The sequence below is a fragment of the Topomyia yanbarensis genome, chromosome 3 (assembly GCF_030247195.1).
Source record: "Topomyia yanbarensis strain Yona2022 chromosome 3, ASM3024719v1, whole genome shotgun sequence".
NCBI lineage: Eukaryota > Metazoa > Arthropoda > Insecta > Diptera > Culicidae > Topomyia > Topomyia yanbarensis.
Window position 1 is genome coordinate 207,594,580 of NC_080672.1, and position 16,078 is coordinate 207,610,657.

Here is a 16,078-nt window from a genome sequence, read left to right on the forward strand (position 1 = left end):
TGAACTTATTTAATAAGTTTCTTGAGACTAACATTGTCCCACACGATTGGAGGCAAGTGAAGGTCATCGCCATCCAAAAACCAGGAAAACCAGCCTCCGACCACAATTCGTATCGACCGATCGCAATGCTATCTTGTATCCGGAAGTTATTCGAGAAAATGATCCTATCCCGCCTCGACAATTGGGTCGAAGCAAATGGCTTACTGTCAGATACACAGTTTGGCTTTCGCAAAGGCAAAGGGACGAACGATTGTCTTGCATTGCTCTCAACCGAAATTCAAATGGCCTATGCTAGTAAAGAGCAGATGGCATCAGTGTTCCTAGATATAAAAGGGGCTTTTGATTCAGTTTCTATCAACATTCTTTCAGAGAAGCTGCACCAGCATGGTCTTTCAGCGACTTTAAACAACTTTTTACTAAACTTGTTGTCGGAAAAGCACATGCATTTTTCGCATGGTGACTTATCGACATCACGATTTAGCTACATGGGCCTTCCCCAGGGCTCATGTCTAAGCCCCCTGTTATACAATTTCTACGTCAACGACATTGATGAATGTCTTGACAATTCCTGCACGTTAAGACAACTTGCAGACGATGGCGTGGTGTCTGTTACGGGACCCAAAGCTGTCGATCTACAAGGACCATTACAGAATACCTTGGACAATTTGTCTGCATGGGCTATTAAGCTGGGTATCGAATTCTCCACGGAGAAAACTGAGCTAGTTGTATTTTCTAGGAAGCGTGAACCAGCACAACTACAGCTTCTATTAATGGGTCAAACTATAGCTCAGGTCTTCACAGTAAAATATCTAGGGGTCTGGTTCGACTTGAAAGGTACTTGGGGATGCCATATTCGGTATCTGAAACAGAAATGCCAGCAAAGGATCAACTTTCTTCGTACAATAACCGGAACGTGGTGGGGTGCCCACCCAGGAGACCTAATTAGGTTGTATCAAACAACGATACTGTCGGTACTGGAATACGGATGCTTCTGCTTTCGATCCGCCGCGAACATACATTTCATCAAACTCGAAAGAATTCAGTATCGTTGTTTGCGTATCGCCTTAGGGTGCATGCAGTCGACCCATACGATGAGTCTCGAAGTCCTGTCGGGCGTTCTCCCGCTGAAAAATCGATTTTGGGAACTCTCATATCGATTGCTCATTCGATGCGATATCTTGAACCCGTTGGTGATTGAAAATTTCGAAAGGCTTGTTGAGCTCAATTCTCAGACACGTTTTATGTCCCTGTACTTTGACTACATGGCGCAAAATATTAATCCTTCTTCTTACAATCCCAACCGTGTGCATTTCATAAATACTTCTGAATCTACTGTTTTCTTCGACACATCCATGAAAGATGAGATTATTGGAATTCCGGACCATATACGACCACAAGTGGTTCCAAATATTTTTTATAATAAATTCCGAGAAGTCGACTGTTCTAAGATGTTTTATACTGACGGATCAAACCTCGAAGGGTCCACTGGCTTCGGTATTTTCAATCAAAAGTTCACCGCCTCCTACAAACTCAGTGACCCTGCTTCAGTTTACGCCGCAGAACTAGCTGCTATTCAGTATACCCTTGGAGTCATTGACACATTACCCGCAGACCATTACTTCATCGTCTCGGATAGTCTGAGTTCTATTGACGCTATTCGCTCGATGAAACATGGAAAGCATTCCTCGTATTTTTTGGGGAAAATACGGGAGCTACTGAGTGCTTTATCTGACAAATATTTCCAGATTACCTTGGTGTGGGTCCCTTCTCATTGCTCCATTCCGGGCAATGAGAAGGCGGACTCCTTAGCTAAGGTGGGTGCCATTGAAGGTGACGTTTTTGAAAGACCAATTTGCTTCCACGAATTTTTCAGTATTACTCATCAGAGAACCCTCGAAAGTTGGCAAACCTCGTGGAGCAATGGGGAGCTAGGAAGGTGGCTACATTCGATAGTCCCTAAGGTATCGACGAAACCTTGGTTCAAGGGGATGGATGTGGGTCGTGACTTCATTGGTGTGATGTCCCGACTCATGGCGAACCATTACACGCTGGATGCACATCTCCGACGTATTGGGCTCGTGGAGAGTGGTATCTGCGCTTGTGGCGACGGTTATCACGATATAGAGCACATAGTCTGGGCGTGCACCGAGTACAGTTCCGCCAGGTCTCGGCTTATGGACACCCTCCGGGCCCGAGGAAGACCACCCAACGTCCCGGTTCGAGATGTTTTGGCAAGCCGCGATGTCCTCTATATGTCCCTTATATACACCTTCATAAAAACCATCAATATCCAACTTTAACTGCCCCCTTTTTCCTTATCATTCTCAGAAGCGCTCTCTTCCACCTGTACCATACACCCACGATGGTTTGATGCGACTCCAAGGCGACACAAAACATCCCTGTCGAATGAGCCAACAAACACGGGACCTAAAGCACGAACATCACACGCACAACTCGAAATGTAGCCGATCAACATCTGAGCCGCACTACGAAATCGTCTGGAGAAACCCCTGCCATCTCGAGAACGACCACCCGGCGTCCCAGTACATGATTCTTCCTGATGAAGACCACCCTGATTCTGTAATCCATCCGTTGATCTCCCGAAGTCTGAAACTGAAATAATGTTCTCCCCCTGCCATGTTTGTCCACCCTACTTCCCCTGACTCTTATACACAGAAGTAACACCCCTTCACCCCCCCCCCCCCAAATATCTTCATGAAGCATTTATCTCTTCTTGCCTTTTCTAGTTTTAACTATTATATTATATGATCTCGTTGAAAATGCCCAACTCTACTACCACATAAAATAACTCTAATTAATGTCTCCGAATCTTTACCAAATTTAATCACGCCCTCTAATTATTTCTACTTTTAAGATAGTCGTAAAAATTTTCCCCCTTAGTTAAATATTATTTGCTCCAATGATCTCATTGCTAAAAATGTCAAACCATATTGCCATAAAAACTAAATGACCCCTCTAATCTTACGAAAATTATACTACCCCCTTGTGTATATGTATAGCTATAAATTAGCCTTAGTTTAATTTCAAAAATCAATATGTAAGCCCCTAGTTTTAAGTAATTTAAAATGTAAAACAAAACAAAATTGGCACCTTCAAGCTAACGCAAACCTGCCTTATCAAATAAACGAATTGAAAAAAAAAAAAAAAAAACATTTCCTTTCGATCATGCCCATATGATCCTGCCTAGCTCTAGCTTTCCGTTCTAAGTTTAGGAATGATTAACTTTAGAATACCTATCTGTTTTTCGATTTTAACATCTTTCGTTTCTCTTATTCATAAATTTTCCGAAAATAGATAACAAAGTTGATATTGTAAATTAAAATATGTGTGACTAGGATGGCTAGCCAAACATCACACTATGTTCTCCGCTGTGCAGATGGATTGATACACGACTACATGAGAAATAACAACTCAGTGGGCCCTTTGCCACACTTGGGCAGTTTTATTTGAGATTTTGTTTAAATATCTGATCTTATTTTCAAAATAGTTGCTATGTTACACTGACCGTTTCACTTTTAATGCTACAAATAGTAGTAATATTCTCAATATTCAAACTAAAATAAAATGAGTTAAACAAAAATGACCTCTGAGATTTTTTCATAAAACATACTATCAATTGTGATCTTTCGAATGCAAAAAGAAGAGATCAATTTCCTTTGCTCCATTTTAAGATATCAACATTTGAAAAGGTTGTGTTTTTTTTTGCTAAAAATGCTCATAACTTTTGAACTAAATGACCTATCTCAAATATGTCGATATAAATAATGTTCGTCTCAATAAGCTCTAAAAGTTTTGTGAAGACGCTATTGACGGAAAAAAATTATTTAAGTAGTTATAACGAAAAAAACTGATTTTGTTAGGGATGCCCTATCACACAACATTTTAATAGCTGTAAAATTAAAACCATTAAAGTTACAAATATGACGTCCTCAGCAAAGTTGCTTGAAAAAAATTGTACTACAATTTTGCGGAACACTTCATTGTTCTGTCTCTTCTTATTTCGAAAATAATTTTCAGATCGTACAAACAATAAGGACCACCCTAATGTCACCCATCTCAAAAGATGCCCCAATTAACATAGATTATTTGTTCCGAAGACATGAAATCTCTAGAGCCGGTAGTTTATTCACAAATGTTTTTGTCATCCTAAATTCTGGATTCGGACCACTGTGCAATGTAAGCAGTACAGTTAATCCTTAAAAGAAAATGCATAAAAAATCAAAATTTATAAAATGCAAACCTTTTATATTTTTTACTGGTATTTAAGGATCTCGACAATATGTAAAAATATGAAGACAGCATGTTTTATGTCTTAATTTATTGTTTTGATTTTAAAAAATTCTCTTGGTCAAGTCTCCCCATGGTGAGGAGGCTTGACCAAAACAACTCATCTCTGAAAAAACTTTTATAACTTCGGAAAAAGTAAACCAAAAATTCTACAAAAATCATGAATATGCGCAATACTGCTGCGCACTATGTTTAAATGAGTTTTAACGGATTGAAAAGATTTTTAAACATTTACGTAGGTTTAACTGAAAACCTGGTCAAGTCTCCCCATGTTTCCCTATATCACGGTTTTGTCTCGATTATATCACGCTTTTTGAAAAACAGACAAGGCACACTACGTTTTGATCCAATTAAGCCACATGTTGTGTCCTGGCACTTTTAGTATTTTTGCCTTTCTCATATAGAAAGGTTATGCAATCACTCTGAAAAACGTCAACCTAATCCCGGCCCGGAGGGCCGAGTGTCATATCCCATTCGACTCAGTTCGTCGAGATCGGAAAAAGTCTGTATGTGTGTGTGTATGTATGTATGTGTGTGTGTATGTGTGTGTGTGTGTATGTATGTGCGTATGTGTCAAATAATGTCACTCATTTTTCTCAGAGATGGCTGGACCGATTTGCCCAAACTTAGTCTCAAATGAAAGGTGCAACCTTCCCATCGGCTGCTATTGAATTTTGGATCGATCGGAATTCTGGTTCCGGAATTACGGGTTTCAGAGTGCGGCCACACAGAAATTTCTCATATAAACTATTAAATTTAAAATTAAAAATAGAATTTTTATTTTTGATGCTCAATGTGTTCAAGGTGCATGAAACGTCGAGATTTGATGCAAACTCGAAAAAAAATTTGACTACGATTCACTTTTTTGGATTTTGGCACATTTTTGCCTTTCTCATATAGAAAGGTTATGCAATCACTCTGAAAAAGGTCAACCTAATCCCGGCCCGGAGGGCCGAGTGTCATATCCCATTCGACTCAGTTCGTCGAGATCGGAAAAAGTCTGTATGTGTGTGTGTATGTATGTATGTGTGTGTATGTGTGTGTATGTGTGTGTGTGTATGTATGTGCGTATGTGTCAAATAATGTCACTCATTTTTCTCAGAGATGGCTGGACCGATTTGCCCAAACTTAGTCTCAAATGAAAGGTGCAACCTTCCCATCGGCTGCTATTGAATTTTGGATCGATCGGAATTCTGGTTCCGGAATTACGGGTTTCAGAGTGCGGCCACACAGAAACTTCTCATATAAACTATAGGAAAAATTAAAAATAGAATTTTTATTTTTGATGCTAAATGTGTTCAAGGTGCATGAAACGTCGAGATTTGATGCAAACTCGAAAAAAAATTTGACTACGATTCACTTTTTTGGATTTTGGCACATTTTTGCCTTTCTCATATAGAAAGGTTATGCAATCACTCTGAAAAACGTCAACCTAATCCCGGGTTTTTTTCGACTCGTTTAGGGTTTCTGGATTTTAACAGGGGCGTAGTTGATGGTTTACGGAGAGGGGTTACACCCCCCCCCCCTCTACTGTTCGCGCCCCTCCTTTAAAAATCTCCTTAAATCACCCCTCAGACCACCACCCCATCCAGCCCTCATACCCTTCCCTTTCAACCCCATCATCTTTAAACCACCACTGTATCACAAAGCATACCAATTTAAGCTGGGGAGTCGTTCGTTCATGGGACTTTCGCCCTCTTCACATACCCAGCCCCGCATGACAAAATGAGTTAGCAAGCAGATAACATTGATCTAATGATGATTAGGCTAATGGAGTATGATATTTTTTTGTTTCAAGTGTTTCACCGTCGACACGTAGCTCATCAAGTTCGTGGCTGGCATGCCATTGTGTATAAGTGCAAAGTGTACCAAGAATGTAATGGACATTTCCCCAATTATGTTGAACATAAAAAGCCTCCGTGCCATAGTTTAGAGAAATGAGAAAGGCACAATTGCACCGCTAGGTGGATTAAAACAGGTTTTTTACAATTGATTTGCTTATTTACATGTAGGGTAATGAGCCTATTATTGGGTTTCGGACTATTTCGTTAAGGGTTTATATATGATGAGGTCGGTCAAAAAGTCGAGCTTTTTTACTTTTTTATCTTAATGTATTAATTCTTAAGATACTTTCTTATATTCTGAATATTTTATAGAGGTCTAAACAGTAGAAGCAAAGTTATAGCGCTGTTCATCTTGTCCCTTTACATGAACGGAGGGCGTGGCGCGAAACTTTAAACGTGAATTATCTTGAAATCATGTTTTACAAAAACGTTGTTGCAATGTCTAGGAGTGCTGAAATATGTTTTGGTCGATTCCAATTTTAGTTTTAAATTCCTATTTTCCGTGTCCTTGAGGAGCCGTCTGCCCAAGCAACACTTGCAACATGTAGTGGCCGCGGTTTGTTGCATAACCATAAACTTTTGCTGGTGCGCTTTTTCAGTTGCTAATCAGTTGAATAAAGGTTTATGTGCGATTCTTTTCAACAAGTTTTGTTGTAGAAACTGCTAATCAACAAGCGGTGCTACTCGGGTGGTGTATTGGGTAAACAAATCGACTTCTTTTTTATTCGGTTAATTGTTTGTTATCCGCAGGAAAATCTAACAAAATAAAGAGAAAACCAAAATACGCACGATATGGTAGGTATACCGAGATATAAATTTTCTCTTGAATTGATTTCCTTTTCTTTTGAAAGTACAACATCAACGATTGGAGATGGGACTATTTCTATGGATGTTGAAACAACGAGAACTGAATCGTAGCCTCTTCGAATACACTGATTTTAATAGTCATGACATTTGTCCAAAACCTTAACGTGCCAGATTCCTTCAAGTTTAGCTTTGGGAGGTTCAACAACTTTGTGAAACGGTAAAGTGAAGCTGTATGGGGAAAAATTATCCGCTTATGCCATATCGTTTGACCCAACACGTTGAACAAAGATGGCAGGCGCTGCTCTAACCAAAGGCTTCAAATGGGTAGTGTGATAATAGAGACATATCAAAAATAGGCTCATCTGTTAAGAGTGTAATATGAGAGTATTGCAATTAACAATTACCTATAAAGAAATTACCGTGTATATCTGAAACGTCAAAATAAAATTAATAGCTATGAACTAACACAAACCACACGCGTTCTCGTGATTTTCTGTCCAAAATTCTAATATGTTGTGGACCCAGTCTAATCAAGTGTTTATTTTTTTTTCTCGATTTGGGACCGTGAAAGAAATCGATCGATAGTGCGCGATGGAGGACGAGGCAAGAATCCTCAAGTTCAGACCTTTCGACGGAACTGGTTTCAACAACTGGAGTGTCCGGATGCGAGTTTATATCCAGCAACTGGAGGTGCTGCATTGTGTGGAGAAAGCAGCTGAAGAGGAAGATTTTTGGGAAAGTTCCGCGGGGGCATCGAACGAAGAGAAAGCGGCGAACGAATTAAAAAAGGCTGTGCAAATAAAACAGGACAATAAGTGTCGTTCAGTTTAATTCAGGCGGTAGCGGACAGTCACTGCAGAGTCCCTAATTTTCTCCAGTTTCAATCCCGGTAATATTCAATCATCATTTGACAATCTCTTGGATGCTCGATTCCATGAGTTAAGTTGCATCATGAAGAATTAGCCTTAAGCTAAGTAAGTTTCATTGACGCTGCGTTTTGCATACGCGAAGGCAATGTTTACTGATAACAAAATTGTTTGTTTACGCCGCGACCCTACCGTAGCAGGGGCAAGGCATTACCTCGGGGGAACGACCCATTGTTTGTTTTTAATTGAATCGGCTAGCGACCGACAGCTCTAGTGAGAGCTTTAGAAATGTTTTCAAAAACTTCGTGCATATCTCTCTAAAAGATGCGCGAAAGTGATCTAAATCCGCGTGGTTAAAAAGTCTTTTGCGTACGAAAATTACAGGCAGTCGTGATAAGTCAGTTAGTGTTCGCGCGTAGTAGGCGCGCGCGTGCGGAAATCAGCCTCTGTGGAAAATTAAAACTATTCATACTATTCGAGGTGATTATAATAAAACTGTGTTGAAAAAGGTAACTGTGAAGAATTATTCCTTCATCGTGGTGACAGCGCTAAAGCAATCCCGAGCGATTGTTGGACGCATTTCTGACTGGTAACCTACAACCAGTGGCCCGGGATATATAGTAGTGGTGTGAGATACGAAACAGTGACTTATCATTAACTCAGCTTGTGTGACTGACTACTGGAAGAAGCCGTGCCCAAGTAGTGACTTCCGTAGATGAGAAACAAAGAAACAGTTTAGTCTAAAGTTAGTGTGAACGCAATTAACGTCGGTTTAGTGAATCGCTCTCCATATCTCCAGGATTTTATTTAGTGACGCGGGTGTATATTGTCGTATTACGCTATGGACCAACATCGTTTACACCTAGCGCCGTTTTAACTAGTTGAAGAGCCATTCTTTCAAGTGATCATCGTCGGTGTGCTTTCGGTTGATCGAGTGATATTCGCGTGCTGCTGTAAGAAGCTTCCCCGTCAAGAGCAGGAGGATCGGTGCATTGCTCCTTGTCGAGTTTGATTGCGTGGAAACTGGAAATGATCCGAAGAAACGGTCTAGTAGGAAAGTAGTAGTAGAAGTAGCAAGTAGCAAAAAAAACGCATGATTTTAGTGCAGTTTTGAAGTGTGTCGTTACATCTTGTGTTGAACAGCGTTGTTTTGAGCTGAGAAAGTGGCATCGGATAAGTAGTAATGCAGAAGACGCCGACTGACGGGAATAATTGAGAGATAAGTGCGTTCGAAATATGTGAGATTGGATTAATGTAGGCAAAAAAAAGATGATGATTATTATTTTACTCTACCCGGTAATTTGTTGATTGGAGAGTTAAATTGCATCAGTGGCATTCGATAGCAACGAGTAGTCAAAATTATCTCGTAACGAAGTCAGTTATTCAAATAGAAAAGCTACTCGTAGATTAATGTGAAAAAAATACTCAAATACTTGTTGTAAACACATCAACTAGTCGCCGAGAAGAAAGAAGCCTTTGAAATATTTTTATTTTACTCACACATTGAGGCGGATCATCTTAGTCCCACGAAAGCAGCAGAATTGCGCCCCACCAGGAGAAACGGCACAGGGTAAGTGAACAATTTCTACTTTTTTTTTATCAATGTTATATTTGAAATCAATTAGATTAAATTCACTCAAGCGAATGAAACATTTTACTCGCCATGTTAGTTGTTCACTTCCTTAGAGTCTTTTGATTTGTTATGTTCATATTAATGATTCAAAAAGTCTAGTTCAGCCATTTTTTTTCTTCGCTCCGCTATGCAGCACAGCTGTTTGAATAAACAACGGCAGAACTAACTACATAGCGCAAAACAGTTGGAAGAACGAATTAAAGGTCAGGTTCGAGCAAATGCAAGCGTCGAAAATTGAAGGTCAGGTTTCAATAACTTGACCGCGAAAATAATAACTTAAAATCGTGCAGACCAGTAGAATACGGTGTTTACCTGTGTGTAAAAACACTGTTATATGCTGTCTTGACCACGGTCAAGACTATATTATGTCACCCGTTGCTTTGCGCAAAGTGACTAATTCATCACTTTATGAATCACGTGCAGCTATGGCGTAGTTTATTTAGCCAGCCTTGACCATGGTCAAGCTTACGTTAGAACATCAGGGTGGCTTAATTATGATTAGCATAATATTTGTTATAAGGTTTTGTTCGAAAACACTGCACAGGAAATTTAAAATATAATTGAATCGACTATAATGCGTTGGAAATAAATCGCTGTGAGCAAGATTAGGGTGGTTCGTTTTTCATTGATTGTTAGAAGTCAATAAAGTTTTGATACCACTATAATTTATTAATTAGGGGCAATTAATAATAAAAGAATACGCTATTATTGAAAAATGGATAAATTAATAATATTGAAAAATTTATTAAAAATCGCATGGCAGCAGAGTGTGCTGTGTGAAGAAAATATTTCAATAAATATAAAAATATAATAATAAAAGGATTTAATCGAGTTAATATTCCAATTACACTTAGTAATAGCTAGCAACCATATTAAATATTTATTCTATTTTGAAAAGATGGATTACGAGTTTCCGAAGACGGAAGCAATTCAATGCATTCCAGAATTTGATGGATCTACCGATGAGCTAGATGCATTCATCTATCATATAGAACACTTTGGAAAGCAAATACCCCAGGGAGTGTCACGAGATGAGTTGATCTACGTGGTACTCTTAAAACTAAGAAAGAATGCAGCAGCCCAAATATTGAAAATTAAAGCCGATACTTGGCCAGAATTAAAACAAAATTTAATAAAGAAATTTAGTAAACGAGAACGGGTAGAAGAGGTAATTTCAAAAATTGAGACCCTTCGACAAAGTCCGAACGAATCGTTTAAAGAGTATAAAATACGGGCAGAAATAATAAAAGATCAAATTGATGTTTATAATGAAGGGACTGGCATCAAGGATATGCCAATGATTATTAGCCTTAGATTACATTTTATCGCGGGTCTGCGAAATGAAGAGTTAAAATTATTTGCGCGTGGACACAGCGGGATGCCACTAGTGCAATTACTGGACTACTTAGAGAAAGTAGATATTGAAAACCAGTGTCTGAAAGAGATAGAAATCAGGCTGGAATTGTTAGAATTATCGCGTACACGTACTGTTACGCGACAATGTTGGACACCGAAGAGATATATCGGATATCCAATTGAATATATAGATGAAGGTAGAGACTATGAGCTACCTGAAAGAAATTATCGGCCAGAAATAGGCGAAAGTAATTTCAAATATTCACCGCAGAATTATGCGGAAACTTACTGATCAGATTTTGATCAAAGTACAAAAACTAAAATTTTTAAACAGAATCAGAAGCCCCGAAGGCAAGATTATGATTCTAATATAGGTCACTACCAAGACCAAAATAGCCAATTGGGTGTAAATTGCTTCACGAATGGAAAAAGCATAAATAAAAATTTACCAAATTACTATGCAACCAGACAGGGTGCAAATACTAAGAGGCAGTTGCCCGCTGAAAAATACAATGGCCACGAAAGGCCCAAAACAATGCCAGATAACGGCAATACTACATTGGTAGGAGATACTTCGCAACATGAAAAGTTGAACATAGAATGTACTGGAAATAATCAGTTGCTAGTAAATATCGCCTCAAGTGCAAGGCCAGATGTTAAAATTAAGTATATGCTTGATACAGGAGCATTCCTTAATGTAATAAGATGGGACACTCTCCCGAAAATTGGAGCCAGACTCATCCATTACCGAGATAAAGTAAATATTACCGGTTTTAATCTGACACAAACAGAAACTATTGGGTCAGTAGAAACCACTTTCATAATTGGGAATTCCAAATATAAAATAAAGTTTTATGTCGTGAGGGATCTATGCGTGCCAGGAATTATTGGAGCAGAATCTTTAAAAGAACACACAGTTTTTATCTCTCAGCATTTGGATTACATTGCCCTCAGTAAATCGAATGAGCTCGACAAAAATTCAAATGGAGATAAGATACAAAGTTCTGATAATATTACATCAAGAAAGGCAAATTATCCATACAATACGGATGGAATGAATTCAACTAAATATGTTGAAGAAGTACGTAACAAGACCCCAAGAAGGGATGCGATAAATAAGAAAATTCAAAATAGAATAACAAAAATGAATGAAATGTCTTCAAATATGTCGCGAAAACGCGAAATTCTAGCCGAAAATGTAAGCCAGAGAGAGGAAATTATAAAATATACTGATGCTGGATCTCAGCGCAATATGGAAGAACGAAAATATCAAATTGATACACCTCATAGAAGAAAGTGTATGACTAGCATGATTCCGGAATTCGGATCAGAAAATATGATGGTAGACTACCACTTCAATGATAGCGAAACTGATCAGAAAACTTACTTAAAAAATAATTACAGAAGAAACAACAACGAGTATGCAAGAATAATTAAAGCACACGGCAAAATACCGGAAAGAATAGAACTACGAATGAAGCGGGACATCACTAATTTACCGCGACTAAAGCTAGATAACGGGAACGAGCCGCTAGGAGATGTAAATTTCCTGTTGGACACAGGAGCAGGAGGTAGCATGATCCGAATGGACATAGCGGAAAGTATAGGTGCATTCAACATTGATAGATCGGAAACGATATACAGGAGTGGCAAATGTGCCCAAAACTAGTTACGGTACGGTAGAGATTACTTTCTGGATAGCAGGAAAAGCTTTTCCAGCCAAATTTGATGTAGTGGAAGACTTAATGTTAGAAGGGATTTTGGGGGCGGACTTCATAAACCAATATGTGGTTATGATAAATAATGCCGCTGGTACTATAACAATCCAGCAAGACCCAATAAAATTTAGTCCAAAGTTCGAGCTATACTCGCTGGACAGCTTTTTCCCGAGCGAAGGCCCAGGTAAAAATGGGACTTTCTTCGCGGAAGATGTATTCACAGAGGGAAGTACATCTGGCACACAACGATATATGATCTACACCAAAGAACATAACGTTGTTGCTACGATTCCACCGATTAAAGACAATAATACCGCGGAACGGAACCACAACAAAAATGGGTTTAAAAATACAACCGAGGAATATTCAAACAGTAACGAAATTGACCTCGAATTACGCAAAGATTTCGACTTTATGGAAAATGCGAAATTCAGACCTCTACGCGGGCAGGATAGAGTGAGAGGTTTAGCTAGCGAATTAGATCTCAGCCATCTAACAGAAGAAATGTTTCAACCAGTTCAGAAATAATGACGTGTTCTTTTTAAACGGCGATAAGCTATCACATACGAATATCGCTATCCACAAAATAGAAACGTCAACTAATATCCCCATCAACAAGAGACAATACCGATTTCCGGAGTCAACAAAGACTCAAATCGATGAACAAATCGAAGGAATGGAGAAACAAGGCATCATCAAACCTAGTAGAAGTCCCTGGAATGCCCCGGTCCTTTGTGTGCCAAAGAAACCAGACGCTAATGGTAATAAAAAGTATTGAATCGTAGTAGACTTTCGTGCTCTAAACACGATTACAAAACAATTTGTATACCCGATACCATTAATTGACGAAATACTGGACAATGTGGGATATAGTTGTTATTTCTCCTCTTTGGATTTAAAATCCGGATTTTATTAGGTGCCAATTCACCCACGGGATGCCGCTAAGATGGCATTCTCAACCCACAGAGGTCATTTTGAATTCACTAGTATGCCAATGGGACTTAAGAATAGCCCAGCAACATTCCAAAAACTAATGAACACAATTTTATATGGTTTAAAGGGTATCAAAGCCTTCGTATATTTGGACGATGTCATTGTGTTCGGTCGAACAGTAAAGGAACACAACGAAAACTTGGAGAGAATTTTGAAAGCCCTGAGGGAGCACAACCTCAAATTGGAGTATCTTGGACATGTTATCTCAAAGGACGGAATCCGCCCCAATGGAGACAATGTGGAGGCAATCAAGAACATGAATAGACCAAAAAAATTAAAGGGTTGTGTACAGGACACGACCACGGTGACATTAAAAATGTAGCTTTTTTCAAGAGCGTGCAAATGAATTTTATCTATCACACATATCGACTCACGTTCTTGTTCACTCGCCTGTTTTCATATGTTACAATTTGCTATGTACCCTCCCCATCAAAACATAATTTATTGAAGGTCTTTTAACGGTAATCTATTAATTAATCAAGTATCTCACTAGGTGATTGGCATTATTTGGCTGATCCATCTAGTAAAAATAGGCTGGTCTGTCCAGAAAATATATTCAAAAGAAAAGTTCCATATTGAGAGCTGTGATGAGGAAGCCCACGCCCGCCAACGGAAATATACAGATTCTCCATGAAATATATTTCATTTTCCATTTAAATTTTCAATAATGTACTAATGAACTTAAGTAAACAATCCTAAGTTTAAGTATTTCTTGATCGATTAGTGGTGGAAAAAATGAAATTATTTGATAAATTACATTGTTATGCAACGTTCGCACTACCAGTTAAAACGGGTTTTTATGCTATCTTGGTGACATTTTTCTTGTTGCTAATTATTAAAACGTGTTATAACTCTGTAGTGTAAACATTGTATTATTAAACCAATTCTGCAGCGTTTTATTATATAACATGTTTTATGTGGTAATAGGACTGACATAATTATATCTTCAGTACAGCGGTTTGTTTCATAATTTAAAACAGCTTTATTTTAAAATTTAAATTAGTATACCCAATAGGGTGGGGCAAAATGATCGCTTTTTCAGCACAGCACTTTTTTGGTTCCATTTGGGGTTCCAAACAACTGTGCAAAATTTGGGGCCGATTGGATTTGACCCGGCGTAGCGCATTGCGTTTGAAATTTGTATGGAAATTAGTATGGGGAAACCTACTTTTTGTATTTTCAATTTTACAGACTACAATTCTTCCTGCAGTATACCAACAATTAGATAGAAGTGTAGTCCAGGATATACTGAACAACTTTGCCGAAGGATGCATGGTGCTAGAATGTCTCTACAACAAGTTATAGCTGTTCAAAGTTCGATAGATCGAATTAATTGCCAAAAATCTTTTTTTTTTGCCAACACTGCAGGTGTACCAATAATATTTCATAAAGAATACCAAAATAACATCATATACTTTAGATTTACCACATTGGTATGTTTTGATGAATTATTCAAAAGCCTTAGCTCAATTTCATGGGCATAAGTAGTTTATCAATAGGGCGTAGTGAGGGGAGAGGGGGGGGAGACTTTTAAATATGGAAATTCGAACTGAAATAACTGAAATCTTATCGAGTTGGAATATTCAGATGAATTATTTTACAACATTTACACAATCCACAAGAGCCCCAGTTCAACAGCAATTATTACTGCAGGTGATCGAACAACATCGAAAAGAGCATCCTATCAAATCTTAGTGTGTATTAAACTGAAATATGATCAATGCATTCCTCTGACATATCAACTCGACATCAGTTGATTCAATCTGCAACTTTACTTACATTGATATAAAGCCAATGCAGAGGGATGCAGTATGTTTGGTTTCATCGTTACTATTATGCATAGGACATTGGGCAAATGTTTTAAAATAATTCATCTGAACATTTCAACTCGACAAGATTTGTTATTTCAGTTAGAATTTCTATATGTTGGACCCTACATCCCCCCTCCCCCCCCTCCCTCTTACCTCACTACGCCCTATTGCAAAATTACCTACACCCATGAAATTGAGCTAAGGCTTTTAAATAATTCATCCAAACATACCAATGTGGAAATCTAAAGTATATGATGTTCTTTTGGTATGCTATATGAAATATCATTGGTACATCTGCAGTGTTGGCAAAAAAATGATTTTTGGCAATTAATTCGATCTATCGAATTTTGAACAGCTATAACTTGTTGTAGAGACATTCTAGCACCATGCATCCTTCGGCAAAGTTGTTCAGTATATCCTGGACTACACTTCTATCTAATTGTTGGTATACTGCAGGTAGAATCGTATTCTGTAAAATTGAAAATGCAAAAATGTCGGTTTTCCCATGCTAATTTCCATACAAATTTCAAACGCAATGCGCTACGCCGGGTCAAATCCAATCGACCCCAAATTTTGCACAGATGTTTGGGACCCCAAATGAAACCAAAAAAGTGCTGTGCTCGGTTGATTCGGTTATGATTACGTTTTTCCATATAACAATGCCCCACCCTAATACCCAACCGTTCTATTTGTTGTATACTTCAAAACGCAATTACAACTGTGTTTTAAATACATAGTGTAG